Genomic DNA, 21,757 nt, shown 5'->3' on the forward strand with positions numbered 1-21,757 from the left:
CCGTGGGACACAAAACAGCAAAGGCCCCACAGTAACAGATGCCTGTTCACATTCATTACTATTAGCTGCTTCCCCTGTGGCTGCCACGCCATCTAGATATCACACAACATGCTCTCACACACTACTGTATGGATTTGATACAGACTCAATACTGTTCACATACACACCAAACTAACAGTGTTTACACACACACACACACACACACACACACACACACACACACACACACACTGAATATACTGCTTGACCCTGGCCTACATCCCTAGGGGGGTTCCCATGCTATTTAACCACTGCTTTTGTTGCAGGGGTCTATAGCCGAGCCTGGCACACCTTTTAACTTACAAAGCCCATTTCAGTTGGAAGCCAGTGGTTACTGAAGCCTGGGTCAGAGAGAGTGTGTGTGTGTGTGTGTGTGTGTGTGTGTGTGTGTGTGTGTGTGTGTGTGTGTGGTGTGTGTGTGTGTGTGTGTGTGTGTGTGTGTGTGTGTGTGTGTGTGTGTGTGTGTGTGTGTGTGTGTGTGTGTGTGTGTGTGTGTGTCATGGTGGGAAAACCAAAAGACTATGATTCTCCTCAGTTGTTTCTGCTCTTTCTGTCTTTATCTCCTCTTTATGTCCCGCCACCTTCTAAACTCATTCCAAGCGTCCTTTAGCTTCGCCTTTTGCAGTGTGCAGCTTGTCTCAAAGCTGAGGTTTTACTGTTGCCTGAATTTACGTGATTCAACAAATAGAAATAAATGCAACCCACTGTTGTGTTTTGAAGTGGGGTTGCTATGCATGCCACTTAGGAGAACCTTTGGTAGTCTGACTTGGTGTATAGATTCTCCGAGGTGATACCGGGCATTAGTTTTAGTGTGTTGCCAGGTGACTGATTCAACCAGCTCAATAGACGGCAGCTCAACGGTGGCTGGCTGGTGAGGAGAAGGCTCAAGAATGCTTTTGATATTAAATACCACAAAGCCAGGAAAGAGTCATTTTTTCCAAAAGCCAAGAAAGGCGAAGCAGGGCTTGCCAGGACCAACTCTAAATGCAGCTGACAGTGAAAACATGTTACTTTATTATCATGGGAAGCTACATTTCCAATAGTAACAAGATACAAATCTTAAATCAAAAAGGGCAAAGGCTAATTCATCTTGTATACCTGATTGCTTATTTATTTGACTGTTGAACTTTTTGTAGACTAGTTTTGTAAAAAAAGTGCTGCACAAAAGTAAGCATAAATTCAGTACATTAACATTGACTTTAAAGTGCTCATATTATGCTTTTTGGCTTTTTGCCTTTCCTTTTTTTGTGCATGTAATAGGATTACAAAATCCACCCCAAAGGGACTTACTGTCTCCACCAGAAAGCACTGTTTACAAACTGCTCCAAACAGCTCTACTGTAGTCCAGCCTTTACTTCCGTGACGACCGTGTTATAATGCTCGCCTAGCTGCTAGAGTAGCATGCCCTCGTACTCTGCTTCTGACTGGCTAGTAGTCCTTACCTAGCTATTGTGCGACATGTGTAACTCCCAACAAAGATGGAGCAGAAGTGGGATGTCTCACTCTCTAGCTTAAACAAAGAGCTCAACACACAGGGTGAAAAGAGGAGCTTCAGCAATGTGCAGTACAACAAATATATGGTGTTTTTTGAAAATTAAACCATGTAAACCTGTTCTGGTAAAACCTCTAAATACAATTATGAACCTGAAAATTAGCATAATATGAGCACTTTAATAATGTGTCTGTAATCAGATTAAGGCAACACTCCGATAGTGGGAGTTGTTAGGCCTTTGTCAGATTAATTTCTTAATGTCACAATCTGCATTAACATAACCTTAACATAGCTTACTAATTACCAATCAATAATTTTTTTTCATGTTTTTTAGGGCTGTGATTAAATCAGTCGATCAATGGGTTCAAGTAAAAATTAAACACGAATTTGGATCACTGATAAAAACATTTTAGTCATTTATCAAGCAGAATTGTAAATATTTCACAATTCTTCTTTTCAAAATGTGAAATTTCTAAATTTAACATTTTTTAGACCAAATAATATAGTGTTTAGAATATAAAGCTACACGTATTAATATTTTTAACAGTGGATCAAAAGTCTACATGTAATGTGAATGATGTTGCTTGTAATGATGAAAACAACAGTCAACCATGGATTCAGCTCCTCTAACTCCTCGAGATTTTAGCTTCCAGCAGCTTCTTCTTTGCTTTATGGCCTACAACTTTACCAACCTTGTTTTACAGCAGCAGGCAGTTCAGCAAAGGTTGAGATAAATCATCACAGTACACTTCCTGTTCAGCAACAAATAGCAGACGGACACAATAAGCAACTAGCTGGTAAACTTAGTGGAGCAGTTAGCAGCTAAAGAGCCAGATGTTTTACTTGGACATCTGCCTTTGTGGTCTGTGTTTTGGTAGTACATCAGGGACGTTAGCCCAATGAGTTGGTGTTTATGTCCACAAGTAGCATCATATTTAGAAGACATTGGGGAAAAGCACATTGTTTTGGGGCAACCTGTGAAATGGACTTAATTGTGGCTTTTACAATATATTCATATTTATTATTAAACAGTCTCAAGTTTTTAGATGCAAAATCAACAAATCTGGTTTCTGTGAAGACTGTAAAACTCAAAGATACTCTTGATCAGAGTATTTTAGGTGTAGTTTGTTTGCAAAAATAGCAAAGGTCTGTATATGTTAAAGCCGTCCAGAATGATAAATGCCATGCCGTACACGTTCATCTTTTTTTCCCCTCCATCTGGCCTCTTTTTGTCTTTGTAGTGACGTCTCCTCTCTGCTCGCTGCAGAATAGTGTCATGGCTGTCTGCTAACTTCAGGGGGAGTTTGTCTGTCTCTTCTCCCTCAGGTCCTCACACTGAAAAGACCTTTTTGTCATAAATACTCTCTGTGTGTGTGTGTGTGTGTGTGTGTGTGTGTGTGTGTGTGTGTGTGTGTGTGTGTGTGTGTGTGTGTGTGTGTGTGTGTGTGGTGTGTGTGTGTGTGTGTGTGTGTGTGTGTTGTTTAAGTGTAAGGACAGGCTGCTGTGACATTTCTATTGAGTTCAAAGCAGAGAGAGAGGGAGTGTTTATGACACTAGAAAGCAACTGTAAGATCTCAGTGTCTGAATCTGTCACTCTTTCTCACATACACACACACACTCTGTGAACCTGCCTTACCCTCGAGCTTGAAAACTTATATCCTCCCTTTGTGGTCCATCTTGCTGCTCCATCATTTAATGCTATTTCATTCCTAACTAATTATATTATAGAAACACAGTCAATGGGCCTTTTTCTATAAGAAATACAACAGAAGATATTTGAGCTGCATATTTGAGCTGCATATTACCCCACACATGCACGCATACTCGCACACACACTTTTGTGTCAAAGGAAAGGTGTTTTCAGCAGGGTTGAACAAACACTGAAGTAAGACACTTGGACACTGTTGTGAGTTTACTACTCTCTGTGTGTGTGTGTGCTGTTGTATCCAGTATCCTTTTTGTAGTATTGGTAATTGTATGTTAACCTGTCTTTTACATATCTGGTACCCAGTCCTCCTTCTCCCAACTTAAATAGACAAAGTACTCAACAAAAGGCCCACGGTATTAGTGTGTTGAAACAAAGTACAGGTGAGAAAATGAAATCTGCACCAGGAATACCAGTTCGAAGGCTTGTCAGACACAAAGAGGCCACTACAAGGCATTGTACCTGGTACATGTGCTTGCATTTATTTTATTGACATGCTACAGTTTGTTGCACTGTAGTATGACAAAAGTTGAGTCAACTTTTTGCAGATGACACTGTGTTTATTTTCTAAGATTGCAGCAGTACTGTCTCATTGAATGTTGAGGAGTCAGTTTTTGACAGTGCTAATGTTGACCTAAGACACATTGCTATATTAGCTTGATCTGATTACATTATTACGAAATGAGTAGAATGGTCACTCCATAGAACAAGTAGGTTTATTTATTTATTTGTCTCATCCAGGGAGATCCATAACAGTGTTTATATAGTTTATCACCGTTATTTTTCTGTTAAAAAAGAAAAGAGAAAAAAAGAACAGCGTTCACATGGTATCCTTTTAAGATGAGGAGAGAAAACTACATATGTACGTATGGATAATCCTCCCAGTGTTTTCTGCTCATTTAAGCAAGAGCAGGCAGAGCCTGTGAGCTCACTGGCCATGTAGGGCTGTCGCCGAGCACTCTGCACTGTCTTCCCAAGCTCTATTCAATAATTCATTTCTTATTGGGACGGAGATAACAGGATTAGTGCTCCAAGCATCCAGGAGGGAGGGAGGGGGACCCTTTAACCCTCTTCCCTCCTCCAGACAATGGCTGTGTGTGTGATTGTGTGACTTTGTGATTGTGTGGGTGTGTCCTTGCCAGATGGGACCAGAGCTTCTTCCAAGTAAGAAAGTCAGCATCACTCACATGCATAGAAGCACACACACACGCACACACACCACATTCTCTAGCTCTCATCCACCTTCTGTTTTGTGTCCAATCATCCACTGCTCTTTATTGTCCACCGGCTTCCAGCAGGGCCCCGCCGATGGCACAGTGGTACATAATGAAGTAAGCGTAGAGGATGGTGGATAGTTCATCGCACTACAGCACTACGCTGTCTCCCTTTTTGATCTTCGTTTTGCTCTCCCTTTTTCCTCTTCTACAGCAGCGCCTCCTCCCCTTCTCACTTGTCCTCGGCTCCCTCCCACCCTCCCTCTGTTGAGACAGAGCCTATTGCCTCCTCACTGTTACTGTGGAGAAACCGGCAGCATGCGTCCCAGGAATGCAAGCATACACACATTCCTACGCACTCTCCCCACACACACAGACACACAGACACAGACACACACATACACACATACACACGCACACAACCACCCGGTGCCCTGCCAGCTTTGCGGGTCATTGTATTTGGCACGTGGCCACTATCTCCCCTACGTTGCGCACACACACACACACACACACACACACTCGCCCCTTGCTTGACTCCTGGCTTGGCAGACAGCTCCTGCTGAGTAAGGAGGCCCTCGCACTTTCTTTCTTTCTTTCTTTCTCACTTGCTCTCTCTTTTTGTAGCTTCAGTTTCTTTTCAGACCAGCCTCTCTCTCCCCGTCTGTGTTCCTTTTATGTCCCCTCGGTAGTCTCATTTCATCTCTTCCCACAGTGTAACACGTCCTCAACCTGCAGGGAAAAAGTAAACCCAAGGCACTCCCATTTTCACCCATTTTCTTGACGCCAGCCCCATGTCCTTATCAAATCCTTCAAAAGGTTTGACTGTCGGCCGTATTGCGGCATCGCTAAGCCACATCGCATGCTTTTGAATATACACGTTGTAACTGGATGTGAAGATTTAACTTTGGCCATTAGTCATGTCGTTATTCTCCTGTTGGCAGTAATGTCTCAACAGTGAAGAATTAGAGGTGGGGCATCTCGGATTTAGGCCGCTGCATTTTGGCTTAAGATATAGACAATGTTTCACAATGGCGGGTAGCGTATGAAAAGGCTTGCCCAATCCCCCTCACAGTGACTCATAGTAATTACAGATGTAGGCTGCTGTAAAAATGAGTGTAGATTTAGATAAACCAGGGTGAAACCTGAATATACAGCAACTGCTTAAGCACAGATTTAGCAACACCCTGGTTACTGTGTAATTGTCACTACTTTGACCGTTGCTCCAACTCATACAAGCATGCTGGCTGTTGTTTAAAGGACAAGTCGATTGAATGAGGCCTGAATCATTGGGACAAGTGTTAAGCTGTTTGCTTACCAAAACCATACAATGACTATTGCTTTGTAAGCCATATAGATAATAACAGTATTTAGGGCCGAGTGAAAAACGGCGCAGGCTCTGTGTTCTTTACTCCCACACTGTCCTGTGTGAGATGTTTGAACTTGGTATGAGGAATATGCTCAAACTCCCTCCGGCTCATTATTTAACAATGGAATGAAGGAGGAAAAAGTTTTTCATATTTTGGACGTTCATTAACACTTTGATTACTGCTGTGTGGTTTGCATTTATGTGCATAGTTCCTTCATGATTTTGGGTGTTTTTGTGTTGAGCAAAGCCAGCTTCTTTTAAATGTAGATGTTGTTCTACATTGCCTAAATAAAAGTGCTTTGGACATAGACATTAGCTGGAACCAATCCTCTTCCTTATTCTTAATTATGCTAGAACTTGTCAGGACTCAAAAGTTCAATTTATTTTCTGAGCTTATACACACTTACTACCTAGTACTACACTTTAGCTTTAAGTCTGTTCCAAATATTTGTCCAGCTCCCTTCGAAATCCGCCATCTGAGTGTTGTTGAAGTTCCTCTGTTTCTCTTCCCACTCTTGTTTCCAAGATGAAAAGAGGATCCTGTTGTGTTTCTGTGGTGTAGCCCTCCGCTGCCTCTTTTCACTGGGACATGATGAAAACAACTTGTTTTAAGTGTTGAGCCTCTCTGTAGCTACACATTTCTTTATACCTGAGAAGAGACTGCAAAATTGTGTGTGGGTTAGGGTTAGCAACTGTGTGTGTCTTCACGTCTGCTTGTGTGTGTATGTGTGTGTTTCATTGTCATGCCAAGGACAAGCGGGCTTGTCCCGTGCCAAGTAGGTGCCAAGCCAGCTGGCTGTCGCTCATGCTTTTGTTTTTTGCTATTCTCTGTATTCAGCCCACGACACATTGTAGTGAAGAGCCTTTACTCTGTGTGGTGTGTGTGTGTGGTGTGTGTGTGTGTGTGTGTGTGTGTGTGTGGTGTGTGTGTGTGTGTGTGGTTGGGTGGTGTGTGTGTGTGTGTGTGTGTGTGTGTGTGTGTGTGTGTGTGTGTGTCTCACAGTGACCTTGATGTGTGGAGAAAACTAGAACACGAGAGCAATAGAGAAAATTAGAAATGAAATGCTGCTGCATGTAATTATCTACTTAATATTCACTGGTGTTTGACTTTGGATGTTCTGTAACTGTGTTTTTAATCTGTTGTTACACCAAAGAGGTGAGGGGACGCTGCTTCGCTTCATGGTCAGATCCTATTCATGACTACTGTTGCCTGGCATCCCATGTGACTCTCCACTTTGTGCTTTTAAACCACCTTCCAGCTCTGCTTGGGCTGAGACAGACTGAAGTTGTGGCAGAGATGACAAAGAGTCGCAGAACTTACTGATGCGTATTATTCCACACTGGAAAAGGGGCAAATATTAGGGTGTCCACCCGGGTTGCTACAAAATTGGAGCTGGATCTAATAAATACCCGTGACTACCGCAGTATCATTTGTCCCGGGAATGGATACAGGTTGTTACCTTTCCCACTATGTTATGGCGTTTTTCCACTACATGGTACCTACTTGACTCTCCTTGACTCTACTCACCTTTTTTGGTTTTCCATTATGAAAAAAAGTCCCTGGTACCTGCTAACAGGTCCTTTTTTTTTTAGTACTACCTCAGTCAAGGTTCCAAGCGAGCTGAGGTGATACCGAAAGGTGACGTGAAAACCTGCAGACTACTGATCGGTCGAAGAGAATCGTCACTTATCACTGCGTCCTGAACAAACCTGGCGTGTTTAAATAGTTTTGCCAGCAGTGTTGTTTTTTTTTTTTTTGCTGCCTCATGCTTCTTTTGAAAGTAATTTGTCTTCTGGCTGTGACAAAAACCACATGCCGAGAATTAAAAAAAAAAAACACGCCTTCGATGTTCAGTGTGTGTCGCGTTGGATCACGGCAGTTTCCTGATATGACAACCAGCCACGCTCGCCTCACGCGCGAGGCGGTACTAATCTGCAATGGAAAAAAGAGGATGGGGCACCATGGTCGAGACGAGTCAAGCTGGTACCATTAATGGAAAAACGCGTGATGTGTTAGTGGGCTTGTTTGTCCAGTGGGAAATGGGCGTACCTGAGAGCAAGCTTGTTAGCTTAGCCGCTAACAGGACACATTCATACAGTTTACTCAAAAATTATATTTGTAACTCCTGTCTCATTACTATTTCATATCATTTCTTCCATTATAACAAAGGATGTTATATAAAAGTGGAGGGTTACATACATATAATGAGCAACCATTCCTCCATTTCTCTGGCTCTGTTTCCTTGTAGGTTGGCACTGTTACGATGACTTGCTGTTTTTTAACAGTGCAAATGTGCACTACAAAGTTTAGCCAAGTTTGGATTTCTTATTTCTCTACAAGTAAATTCACTGATTGTAGTAACTCCATTGGAATTCATTGACTTCATGTATGACCAGACCCTTCTTGTAGACAGCAGTGAATATTATGCAGATTTTCAATTTTAATTTTTTTGTTGCACATAAGGGGTATTCATTAAAAGGAAACTGGTTCTATGTTAATGTAATAGACAGGCAGATCTTAACTGTCATGTTTTGAAATCCTTTTCATTCAACTGTTTTTAAATGGTTTGGCAGCACTGTTAAACATTTGTGCCAATAACACAGACCGACTTGACTGACTTGAAGTGCAGTGGCAGAAAGAGGGTGTCTCAAAAGGAGTTGATTGGCTGGTTGTCCTCCTGTGGTGACCCATGAGAGGATATGTTTAAAGTGTCTCTTCATGAATATTCATAAGAAAAGTCCAACCCCTCAGCCCCCCTTCACCCTCACACCTCCTGCTGTCTCATGTGTCCAAAGCTGTTTTTAAATCTACATAATTTGGGTTGAAGTGCCTTTCAAATGGCCTTCCCTGTTCTGACACTTTCCGGAAACAAGGGAGAGACACACTTCTTAATCAGGCTCTCATTGTGTGTAGAACAGTGTGTGTGATGGAGACAGACAAACAGAGATAGGTTGCAGAGGAAAACCCAATAGGAAAAAGAAACAGGAGATTGAATAAGAGAGTCTTGGTGAAGAACAGAAGGAAAGTACCAGAGGGAGTGTGTGTGAGAGAGGGAAAGAAAGAGAAAAAAAAATGGGATAAGGTAGAGTCATGCTGTATTCATTGTTCTTATAAAAGCAAAACCAGTTGGCATAATGAGATGTTGGTCAACCGCAAAACAAAACTGCCACAGTGGTTTTGAAAAACAAAGTGTTCTACTATTTTGTTTACATCCAATAAAAGAATTCTCAATCATGCCTAACTTTTGCCAGAGGTACAGTTTAAGTGCTTTACCTGCACTGGAATAGGCAGCAACGATAGCAGGATACTTTGTGCTGTAGAAATCATCTTCTATCACACCCCCGTTTTGCCATTCAACCTTGCCAGAGTGTGATCAGAGTTGCCTGAGCCAATTACAAACCACTAACATTGCCATTGCCATGTACTCAACACTGGCACAATGTTAATGTACCATCTGGCATTAAATGAGTCTCCGCTATGCACTATTTCTGCTTCTTTTGCAGCAAGACTAACGTCACCCAACATCGCTCAGAGCACCTTTAATGCCAGAAACAAAAAATCTCGATGATGGTCATCCAACAACTACAACTACTAGGATCTGGATTTTCCCTCATCAGACTCCATTCACCAACAGTAACAAATTAAAGGTGGTGAATGAAAGTCAGATAGAAATCATGTCCAATTAAATCAAACTGTGTTATCGTGGCACTTTTGTACGTGGAGACCCCGGAACGAAACACAATAATCGCTCAAACAGGGATAGCGGTGCACGCTTTTAAACAATCTTTTCTCAAAGGCATTTACAGAGTTACACTTGTTTACATTTACTTGTATGTACTAAAAGTGGCTGAAGTACTTGTATGAATAATGATAAAAGAGACCTTGAGAGTGAAGTTCAAATCTTGCATATTTTCTCACCTTCACACACCAGGCCTATCCTAATTATGGGTTCCGAAAGTAGTTCCAAAAAATGGTGGACACAGCCCACTGCCAGTTCTCATGTCGAAAAAGTTTGAGGGGATGGGGTTTTAGATGCTGTTAGATGATCCAACGAGCAATGATCCCTTAAACAATGAAAGACCCAGAATGGAGCCATGAGGGACCCCATATTACACGTTATCAAATGAATTGTTACTAAGGAATAAACCTTAAAAGGACGGTAGAGAGGCACATAGTCTTTTATGTTTGTGTTTTCAAATGCTTTTAGGAAGTGTCTTGCACCAACTATGTCAATGAGACTACATTTTTTTTAAAGTACTTAAATTCAAGTTTTGTTGACCATGTTTTCTCTCAGGTAATTTACTGTGCAGCTTTACTGTCCTGTTGTTGTGGTGAACATTAAATGTTAGATCCAATTTGTTGGGCACAGTTTAGTGTCATGACACATTAAAACATTGATTTGTGCAACTTTAATTATCTTCTGTATAAACGTTCTTTTAGGGACCACATATCAAATAATCATTAGATCTTTGGCTTCGGAAGTTAAACCTTATCCTGGGTCACGAATAAAAGGCAATTTTAAAAGCCACACACTTAATCTAGGGAGAGACTTCCGGTTCTCAGTAACTGGCTTTATTACTCACATTTTTAATCAAATATAATGATCATTAACAAGCAGCTCAAGATCCCCAAAAAAGAAAGAAACCTGCTTGAGCAGTAATGGATAAAGGTTATTTGTATGTACTGTGAATTTCCACCGGAGAATGTTGAACCTTAAACACCACTTGAGCATTAAAAACGTGAAACAAATAACCCTTTTAAAGTATATTTTGTACAGATAAAAAAATGTGACTAACTCGACTAACTTATAATGTTGCGATTAAATATATAAAGTGATTGATAGCCCTAAAAAAAAAAACGTGTATACACTTTTTTTTTCTTCAACTGTAGCCCTAGGGTTGTTGTTACTAGCCCTTCATTGTCTACACAGATGGGATTGTGAAGCTTGCATCACTGTTTGTTCAATCTCAAGCCGTCCCTGCACTGTGTGAATCTAGGCTATTGTGATGTGATGTGTGTGTGTGTGTGCGTGTGTGTGCGTGTGTGTGTGTGTGCGTGTGTGTGTGTGTGTGTGTGTGTGTGTGTGGTTCGTGTGTGTTCGTGTGTGTGTGGTGAGGTGCCGTACTGAGCCGGGGCAACGAGTGCAGCCCAATCCTTCCTATCTGTCCTATATTACCAGCTCGGTGATAAATGACTGAGATCCTCATAATAGGGAAAGCACAGGACAGTAAGGAAATTACATCAATAAAAAAAAGTTTATTTTAAAGTGCATTAAAGATGAGCGGAGAGGGAGAAGGGGGGGGGAAAGAGCAATTGAATGACTGAATAGAGTAAGTAAGAGAATGGTCTGCTTGGCATTGTGTGTCCCCTAGTGCATGTCGTAAAGGTCTATCTCCCTCTCTCTCACCCCAGCCGTGTGTGAGACTGAATGAATGTCTAGCGATTGGAAACCTTTTTCTTTTGTAAACTCAAGTCTCTGCCAGAGAGCATTGTGGCGCATTGTTTACCAGCCTCTCGCCCTTTGTTCTGCCTCTCTGTGTGTGTGCACATCATGTGTGTCCTTGTGTGACAGTTGACATTATCAGATGATTGCTCCCACGACTCGTCACTGTGTGTGTGTGTGTGTGTGTGTGCGTGCGTGCGTGCATTCGCATGCCCATGTGTGGTTTTCTACATGACAGCTGACATTATTGGATTGCTGTGTGTGTGCGTGTGTGTGCGTGTGACAGTTGACATTATTGGATGATTGTGTGTGTGTGTCCGCACTTGATTATTTTCCCTTCAAACGTGGGCTGTGGTTTGACAATAAGATGCTCTAAAGTGTGTAAATCAGAATCGCTGTTTCCTGTAAGAGATGCCCAAACACTAACCTTGTGTGTCACTTTTTCAAACATGTTGTTGATTGAGCTAAAACTCTTGACGTTTTGTCAAACAACAGATCAATGCGTTTTAGCTTTGCAGTTGACATTTTTGTTGAAGTGGTTGTTGGTGTTGCTTAACTTTCATTGCTCATTTCGCCCCATTCCAAAGCAAAGGTGGCTGTCCCAAAATCATATTTCTACTCAACTAATCACCAGTCAATCTGTCAATCAACCAGGGGTGGGGCCAGTAAATTGATTCTTAGCTACATTGCAATTCTTTCTTCAGAGATAATGTTTTGATGCAGAAAAATCAATGATCATCCCTTAAAGGAAAAATCCGGCGCAAAATGAACCTAGGGGTTAATAACACATGGGTACCGAGTTGACCGCTCTCTGGGATTTGTTTTCATGCTAATCAAATGTGACCAGTTTTATCACAAACCGCTAATTAGCTTATAATGCTAGTCGTCCGGGCACGGGTAAAGTAAAAAGAAATCGCTATTACTATACCACTAACAAGGCTCAAAATAGCACCACACTTTCACGGTAGAATAATGAGGGTCCCTACATGTCAACCAAAGCATTGAGAACTTTGTAAGTGTACAGACAGTTTATTTAAAAGTTTATAAAGACAGTACCATTCACGTGCTTGAGCTGTGTTACTGGTCACTGGTTGCATGGCGTTCATCATTCATGCTGCAGACGCTGTTGAGCTCTCATTGCATTATGATTTGGAGCTTTTAAGATGGCTTCTGATGAACCTGAGATTGCAGATCCCCCGTGCACATTCATGGCAGTGGTACACTTCAAACAAACATGTCATCGACGAAATGTGTTAATTAGATAAATGAGAGAAAAACAGACTGGAAGGCGAGTTCTCTCCACAGTGTCACACAGCTTCCCACACTGCGGTCAATTAAACCGTCATTTGCATCTGCGTGTTCTAAAAGCTGGGAGACACAGGCAGAGCAGATAATGTCGCTCGCAAAGTAGTTTGGGAAATCTGGAATGTTTTTTACAAATCCATTCTCGCAGCCAAACTCAACTCATATGCAAACTTTAATTGTAATACTAGAGATCCCTGAGTTTCCAAAAATACCAAACTGGCATGGATTATTTTTCCAGTTAATGGGAATGGTCAAGGAGTTTAAAGCCTTATCAGGCGCTAAAACACTGTAGAGCATTTTGCAACTCTCGACAGTCATGGATTGCAATGCTTTTATGTCCCATCATGACAATTGTAGGATAAAGATAGAATACAGCAGTCACGTTACAAAGTAATGTTTGCTTGTACTGAGAGTTGAACCAGTTTCAACTTTTTTTTTTCTTTCTGCGCAACCCTGAAATGCTAGTTTGAACACGGCCTTTCTGTAAATCAAGCTTGGGTTACAGTCTGCCTGTAGTGACAGATTCTCTCATTTGACATAAATAAATGAACCCCCATTGGAGAATAAAGCTCACTTTGTTGAGCTGGGTCCCAGCTTTAGTCGGGAGATTTAATGGAGTAGACAGTAGTCCAGTAATCCATGCTAGAGGCTCTTTGTGAACAGAGCTTCCGTCCCTCGCAGCCTTTTTTGAAATTTTTAATCTTGAACTGAGATTGTTTTTTGAGATTGTTTATGATATCATGCTCTCTCTTGTCTTTTCATGTTCATTTGAACTAATTGGTTCATCATGTGTGTTTTGCCTATGCAGGGAAACCACACCCCCTTTTATCTGTCCTCCCCCTCCAGTAGTTGCTCTCCTTCCTCTCCCCTGGCTTCCTCCACAAGGCCTCCTGGCTGCTGCCTGCATGCCAGCCGCCTCTCACCCATTGTGGACTAACAATGGCAGACGAGGCCCCAGCCACAAGGCCTACAGCCTGGGTCTTAGATGGGACGTCAGGGTGGGTGGTGCTTGGTGAGGAGGGGTGTGCTTGCCCGTGAAAGGCTGACTCTATGGGGGCAGCCAGTAGGGGAGGGAAGCTAAAGTGGAAGCCAAAAAAAGCAGGTCACACCCAGATTAAAATTCAATGTATGCCCCACGTAAGATCTACGTCAGCAAGCTGGCCTTGTTACACGGTGTGTTGTGTGTGTGTGTGTGTGTGTGTGTGTGTGTGTGTGAGTGCAAACGGGGTGCCGGCAGTGGGGATTCTTGGGATTTCCAGGTTGCCTTGCTGGCTTGCCAGTGAAAATGGTGAAGAAAAGGAAGGCAAAGCTGGAAATTAGGGAGACAGGATTAAAGACTCAATGAGGCTGTGAGGAGAAATGTGTGTGAGGATAGGAAAAAAGAGGAGGTAGTAATCAGAATGTCTGGCACTCTCCATTACTTTACTTCAGCTGCTTTGAGCTCAGCACACCTTCAGGGTGTGTTTTTTTTTGGGGGGGGGGGCGGGTCGGGCAGTAGCATCATAATCCATGCAAGACAAAGCTGATTTGGTGCTCCAAGCTTTCTTTGTATTGGTGTTGCATTTGGGGGGGCTCTCTGTTATACACACACACACACACACACACACACACACACGCAATCCAATCACCTCAGTTTTGGGCCCCATCTCCATATGGTGGCTTGGCTTGATGAGAGCTTGAAGTCAACCAGAAGCCCCCCACCCCTCTGTGATTGTGAGTGTGTGCATGCAAATCTGTAATTTTATTTTCAGTTAATGGACAAATGAGAGTTTCACCCTAGCCTTGTGTGTGCGTGCGTGCGTGCACGTGTGTGTGTGTGTGTGTGTGTGTGTGTGTGTGTGTGTGTGTGTGTGTGTGTGTGTGTGTGTGTGCATGAGAGAGAAGGGGCGTGTATGGATCGTCGGCTTGTATTGTATTGGCTTGCAAGCTGTTTTCATTATATTTCATTATTCATGTTTCATGCATGATTGTGCAAGGAGAGCAGTGATCATCTCTGTAGGGGTAGAGGCTAATCAGGGGGTGGAAAGTTTTCAAAACTCAGACATGCAGACGGTCCAACGAAACCACAAATGTCTTGACCTTTGCATTAGACGAAATATTTCCCAGAAAGAAGAAAATATCTCGTGGAAGCGAAACCAAAACATCCCATCACATGAATCCTATGCAGACATTATTTATTTCAGATTTGCAGAGAGTGCCAGCAGGGATTGAGTCCATGTCTGAAATCTCTGCTTCTTGTGTTTGATATCAGCAATCTTCATGTCCCTGGGTACGCTGAGAATCCTAACAGTATCTAAAATGAACGGAGGTTATTGTCTTTCAAATGAGTTGCAAATCAGAAAGTATTTTTGCAGCTTTGTTTGTCAGAAATAAGGCGGAAGCACATCAGTTTACACCATGAAATACTGTTGACATACTGTACTTTGGCCACTTTCAGTCACTGGGAAACATCAAAATGTGTTTTTTGCTAATTTGATGTGCCCCTGCAGCATATCTGCCTTCAGGTGCTCTGTTAGAGTGTGTCATCTGCTTGACAAGCCTAGGTCAATATTCACTTGTGAACATGTCTATGAGGTAGCTTTTGTTTCTTCAGTCATTGATTTGGCAGCTTTCATCGGCTATTGTGCTTTCAGCTGTACAGTAAAAAAAAAAACACTGATTAATAAAGCTGGATTTGTATTTCAAATGTTCAGGTTCGTGCTCAATTGTGTATGTGCACAAACTACAAATGCTCTGCTTTGTGCCTGTGTGTGTGTGTGTGTGTGTGTGTGTGTGCACAAATGGCGTCGAAACAAGCCTTTCCTTTATGTTTTTCTTGCTACCTCGCCATTCCTAGTGTTATGTCCGCCAACTCAGAATGGAGCCATTTTGTCTCCTTCAGTTCCTGAAATGAAATATAGCCTCTTAAATACATACTTATCTTGCCCTGCAGACTGCGCTTAAAGAACAAACACACACGTCTGCACGCACACACACACACACACACACACACACACACACACACCACACACACACACACACACACACACACACACACACACACCACACACACACACACACACACACACACACACACACACACACACACTAACTAAAGAGGCATTGTGATGCCAGGCCCTTGTTGTTCTTAAGACGACGGCTGCATGCATGTGGCAGATGGTTGTTCCTTTGCTTTGCATGCCGCCATATTAAACAAAAACCATGGCTAAGGCCACGGCTGGTTTAGGAAGAGGGCAAAGTGCGAGAGAGACAGAGAAAGAAAAGACAAAAGAGCAGCAGAGGGAGAGACAGAGACAGCAGACTTGGCGAACATAATCACAAGCAGGAAATCCATGTGAGTAAATGTGCATATGTTTGTGCATAACTACATTAACATTGCATACATTGCTAACACAGATGCACACAAATCCTTCTAAATTGAGACACAAGGATAACCAGAATAGACACATATATTCCAGATGAATGGTTTGCTGCAGGGAAGGCTGTATACATGAAGCAGATATCATGTGTTCTGTATGTATGGATGGTTACACAGTGAAAAAAACCCACTGTTGCATGTGTAAATGAACATGCGTGTTTGGTAAGCCTGTGTACTGGTAATTGGAGGGTATATCCAGAGCAATAACCTTTTTACACCTGCCGTCTCCTTTTATACACCTAGATGTTGGTGTGTGCCCTGTTAGTGTGTGCATCCCATTATGGTTGTCTCTTCAACAGCTAGGAAAAGTAGTGATACTCTGACATTTGAGGGCCACTTTCACTTCATGACCTGCACTCGTCCCACTTTTAGGTCCAATTGAGCTTCTAGCTCTGACCGTAGCAATGATGTTCATTTCCATTAAAGTCTAACAAAAATATATGAAAATATGTTGTGATGAAGTGGAAATGACGGAATACAGCTGCCAACAATAGTTTAAGATGATAAACATACAAAATCTTGCAGTGTCTAGCTAAGTTGCAAGGGTTTATGCCTGAGCTATGGTAACATCCAGCGTATGAAAACTGCTAAGGTAAACAATTCTTCTCATGACATGTCCAATGTCAAGACATTTAAACACTTCAGCGATGTTACAGCTACACTATGCATGGATTGATTATCGTTAATGATACAGGTGCATGCATTTGTCGATGATAAAAAATGCACAGCGACTGTAACTTCTTGCTAATTAGCTTCCATAACCGTGAAACCTAGCTAGTTGGCTACAATCAAGCATGTATTTGTAAAATGAAAACTTGTTCCCCCCAATATCTCTGTCATTAAACAATTTTAAAAGCTGAAACAAAGGGATTTATTTTTTTTTTGGTCCCCCTCAATATAAAAGTGTTAAACCGACTTCAAAATACATATTTGAAATCACCATTACATGGCTTGCGCCAGGACTTATGCATACAAGATAATGCCAAGTCTTAAAGAAACAATAAAGAAAAGTCAGAACTGGAAGTCCAAGTTTTCTAGCAGGCACTAAAAGTAGGCGTTATCACCTGCAGGGGATTGACATGGGTCTGTCACCGAGTGTTTGCAGCTTGATAAATTGCTTCTGCTCGTCTCTTTGTAAATGTGGCCAGACAAGGCCGCAGCACAATAATGCCTCTACATTGCAAACAACGGGCCGGTAGAAAAAACACAGCCTTCTTATCTCTTATTTAGCCTTGGGTGAACAGGCATTACACACAGTGGAGACACAGCTTCTGTGTATGACCGTCACACACACACTCACAAACACACTCACACAGTCTACACATATATACTCTACTTTACCCCAACCCGGGTTCCACTTTGTATTCCACATAGCGTGTTTCTCGTGTTTGTGTGCTAGCATTTCTGCTCTTGGGTTTTTGGTCCGGCATTCTCCTGCCGAGCCGAAAGCAGTATTTATCGCTTCTCTCATCACCAAGCAACCTTAATTCTAGTGTTGCTCACAATGGCATGAATCGACTAAGTGACTCTCCATTAACAGCTGAATGCAGGCCTATGCGAGTCATGAATTGGAGCACTTTGGCTTTCAGGTTGTACAGCTTGCTTTCAGATTAGACGGATGAAGTTCTTCATTAAATTTCAGAAGGCTTTATGCAAATGATGCCATCCGTCCGTCCATGTCAAAGTAAACTTTATTATCCCGAAAGGGGAAACCCGTGGTCTCACACGTGTCCTCAAAAGGTGTGTGTGTGTGTGTGTGTGGTGTGTGTGTGGTGTGTGGTGTGTGGTGTGTGTGTGTGTGTGTGTGTGTGTGTGTGTGGTTGTGTGTGTGTGTGTGTGTCAAAAACAGGATTTCCAAAGCCCTTAAATGTTCTTCCTCATTCTGATGATTTTGATCGATCTTTAACGAGCATTTAGCTGAACACGATCTTCCTTTCAGAGTAATCTGGTTTACGTCAAGTGTTACCTTCTCTCCCTCTGAATTTCTTCTCTCCTCTTCCTCCATTTCTTTTCTTTTTTTTTTTTTTTTTTTTTAAATTTTGCCAGTTGCTCAATCAGGTTGGGAACTTGGGGCAAACACGTCAGCATTTTGACGGTTTCCACCCATGTCAGCTCTATCAGATCTGCACTCTCTCCCTTTCCTGTGGTTTTTGCAATGACACATCAGCTGAAAGGGACTTGATTAAACCCGTCTCCCCCATCTTTTTCTCTTTCTCTCCCCTCTTACTTGTCTTCCCAGTCTCTCCTCCCCTGTCACAACAGAATGGAGGAAATCAGGGAATCAATTCGATGTAATCATGACAAATGAGTCCCGCCGGTTAGCAAATTTCTTCTTTTTTTGTGTGTGCGTGTGTTTGGGACAGGGCTGCTGGGAAATCACAAATGAATCAATCAGCTGTTATCGCATCAGCAAACACTGTAGGAGGGAGGGATGGATGGATGGATGGATGGATGGATGGAAAGATGGATGGATAGGCAGAGGAGAAGAGACAATTCTGTGTGTGTGTGTGTGTGTGTGTGTGTGTGTGTGTGTGTGTGTGTGTGTGTGTGTGTGTGTGTGTGTGGTGTGTGTGTGTGTGTGTGTGTGTGTGTGTGTGTGTGTGTGTGTGTGTGTGTGTGTGTGTGTGTGCGCGCGCGCATGCGCGCGCGCATATATACGTCTGTTGTGCAGAGATAGATGGCTGATTGAATACAGGGCCATGTGCGTGTCTGTGCGTGAAAGAGAGTGAGCAGGGGGGTGCTGTAAACCTTGGAGCTGTCACAACAGATGGGAGATGGGAAGGGCTGCAGGCTGGGAGGCATGTTTTGGCTGCTGGACGGGGATGAATCCTGCAGTAGGCCACTTTTGGAAAGGGGCAGGGAGATCAGAGGAGAAAAAAGGTGTTGTATTGTTGTATGTATTTTTTGCTGAAGACGCAGTAAATTGTAATGTGTTGAATGAAAATCACACAAATTAAACTAATCCAGATTAACAAGAAATCCGTATGTGTCATTGACGTACAGAAGCATTCAGAGACAGAGTCAGTCTATGGGTGGCTGAGGCCCTCTTTACACGTACCCTTCAGTTGTGTCCTTCGTTTACACACAAACGGAGAATTTGCCTCTGAAAACGAGTCTTTTTAAAACAACTCCGGCCAGAGTGAGGCTTTTTAAAATCTTCGTTTGCGCGTTTGCATGTAAACTGAGACGTATGGAGCTTTAAGCAGCCGAGGAAGTGAGGAAAGGAAGCGAGAGAAAGTGATTTGTTGCTGTTGTTGCTAGTTTCATGATTCGGCTTAGCAACCGTGGGCTTGAGCTTCTAACACTGCCACCTACAGGTTTGGCATGCTCTTGGCGTCATATATCCACGGGTACGTGTAAATGAACACTATTCTGTAAACTGACAGTTGTGCGCTATGTTATTTTTGAAAACTGAGAGGTTGAAATGTCCGTTTATGAAAGTAATCATCCATGTGTAAACGTAGGATGAGCCAGTGCCTTTGACAAGGGAAGTTCAGGTTCAGGTTTGTTGTTGCTGTGTAATGGCGACGTCAAACTAAAGTCAAACATGAATTGCTTAAAACACATCTTTGGTATTTCTGCACTGCAATTTCTTGTTACTTCTTGGCCATATGTGCCAATACATCTGTTATTATTACATTTTACTAGGCAACACTGGTAAAAACTACATAAAAGGGAAAGCAATCAATGTGTTTTGCCCTTTTTGTCAGTTCTGGTCAACACAGACTAGTGCTGGGTGGTATGACCAAAAATGTATATCACAGTATTTTTTAAGATTCTGATGGTTTCACGGTATATCACAGTATATTTTTTTCTTTAGCTTGCCTGGGTCTTTTTATAGGTTTATAATGGTTTATTTTACTGTTGGTATTCAGTTCTGTAAGAATAAAAGAAACATTTCAATGTCATCCTGTTTACTAAAAGCTTTGCTTACTAATGGGTTTGCTTGGTTCCACAACACTATACAATAACAATATACACTGTGAAGGAGAATCTGAACTATTTTTATTGTGCAAAATACAAAGTAGTAAAATAGACTTTAATTAAATAAACACACACACCAACAACTTTAACATGCTTCCTTTTCAAATCAAAATAGTTGTAAGATTGCTGTTTAAACACACAGGTAGGTTAGGCTGTGGGCGTATCAGCCTATATCAGTAGTATATCAATATTGTGATATGAGACTAGATATCAAATTAGATTTTGGATATCGTAATATGGCACAAGTGTTGTCTTTTCCTGGTGTAAAAGGCTGCGTTACAGTAAAGTGATCTCATTTTCTGAACTTACCAACTGTTCTATTATTTGCCACATTATTGATGATTATTTATCAAAAATCTCATTCTGTAAAAATGTTGTGAAAGCACCAATAGTCAACACTACATGATCCTTGCGATATCGAGGTATTTGCTCAAAATTATCGTGATATTGGATTTCCTCCGTATGGCCCAGCCCTACTCTGAACCCGTCTTTCTCAACGGTCTGTAGCGGGACCGTAGGTGGATTGTTATTGTGTTCATTGTGTTGCTCCGCTGCATGCTTGAGGTGACAGTAACGTTAGCACGGCAGAGTAACAGCAGACACGGCTGTCCTTTTTGGCACAAGGTCTTCTGTGTCATCATGTTCTACTAGTTCTGCAGCTTTGATTTTGGAACTTTCAATGTCTATCCTATCCATCTTCACTCTATGGCTCTGTGTGACACCAAAGCACTGCTGTTGTTTACCCTCACCACGCCTTCAGTCGCACCCATAGACTGTAATATACAGTCTAGTCTATAGTTGCACTACACGTGTTACGGTGTTACATTGAAAAGGGTCCGTCTGAAACAGTGTCACGCGGCGTAGCGTTTCAAATGTTGTGTAATCAAGTACACCTGTATGACGGTATATTAAAAATTCATATAACGAAAATATAGAGGCCTCGGGGAAGACCCAGGACTAGGTGGAGAGATTATATCTCCAACCTGGCCTGGGAACGCCTCGGGATCCCCCAGTCGGAGCTGGTTGATGTGGCTCGGGAAAGGGAAGTTTGGGGTCCCCTACTGGAGCTGCTGCCCCCAAGACCCAATACCGGATAAGCGGATGAAGATGGATGGATGGATGGAAAATATAGAGATTTTTGGAGCAACTTGTTCTACTATCATCATCAAAACACCAAATGAGGGAACATCTTTTGGGGGGAACAAAACGTACGTGTGTGGGGGGGTGAGTAAAAGATCTCTTCTTCAACTGTGTTTGTCTGTCTGTGGTAAGGATTGGGTTGAATAAGACTACGATTTATGGGTGTGTGGGTGTATGTGTATACATCCACACTTTGGCTCATTGCCTGGCTCCATCTCCCCAGCTGATTAGGGGTTAATGGCCTATGTACATGGGGAGCTCTCTGCCTCCTGATTGGTTGCCTGGATAGTGTGGGCGGAGTTGCGATCTAGTGACAGATGGCGTACAACAGGGAGGGAGAGAAGCAGGGAGTGTGGGGTGTGGTGTGTGTGTGTGTGTGTGTGTGTGTGTGTGTGTGTGTGTGTGTGTGTGTGTGTGTGGTGTGTGTGTGTGTGTGTGGTGGTGTGTGGGGGTGTGTGTGTGTGTGTGTGTGTGTGTGTGTGTGTGTGTGTGTGTGTGTGTGTGGTGTGTGTGTACATACATCGGAGCAGAGGAGAGGGGTCCTCTAATTACAATAGCGAGATGTACAATGGTGGTTGTCTTTTCTCCTCTTTTTATTGTCTCTTCACACTTTTTGTGGTTTTCTCCCACACATCGATGCAACTGATTTC

At 42.4% G+C, this 21,757-nt stretch overlaps 1 protein-coding gene and 1 long non-coding RNA gene across 2 annotated transcripts in view; one reads left to right on the forward strand and one right to left on the reverse strand.

Annotated features, from left to right (window-relative positions):
• zswim5 (zinc finger, SWIM-type containing 5) overlaps positions 1–21,757 on the forward strand; it is a 60,085-nt gene that overhangs the window by 17,775 nt on the left and 20,553 nt on the right. The window lies entirely within an intron of this gene.
• Positions 1,262–19,829, reverse strand: LOC116698934 (uncharacterized). The gene is made up of 3 exons (XR_004334326.1): positions 19,711–19,829; positions 1,498–1,505; positions 1,262–1,273 (listed from the first exon to the last, which is right to left on the reverse strand). It is a non-coding gene; the product is annotated as an uncharacterized LOC116698934 (long non-coding RNA).

This window comes from Etheostoma spectabile, chromosome 12, assembly GCF_008692095.1.
Source record: "Etheostoma spectabile isolate EspeVRDwgs_2016 chromosome 12, UIUC_Espe_1.0, whole genome shotgun sequence".
Lineage (NCBI taxonomy): Eukaryota > Metazoa > Chordata > Actinopteri > Perciformes > Percidae > Etheostoma > Etheostoma spectabile.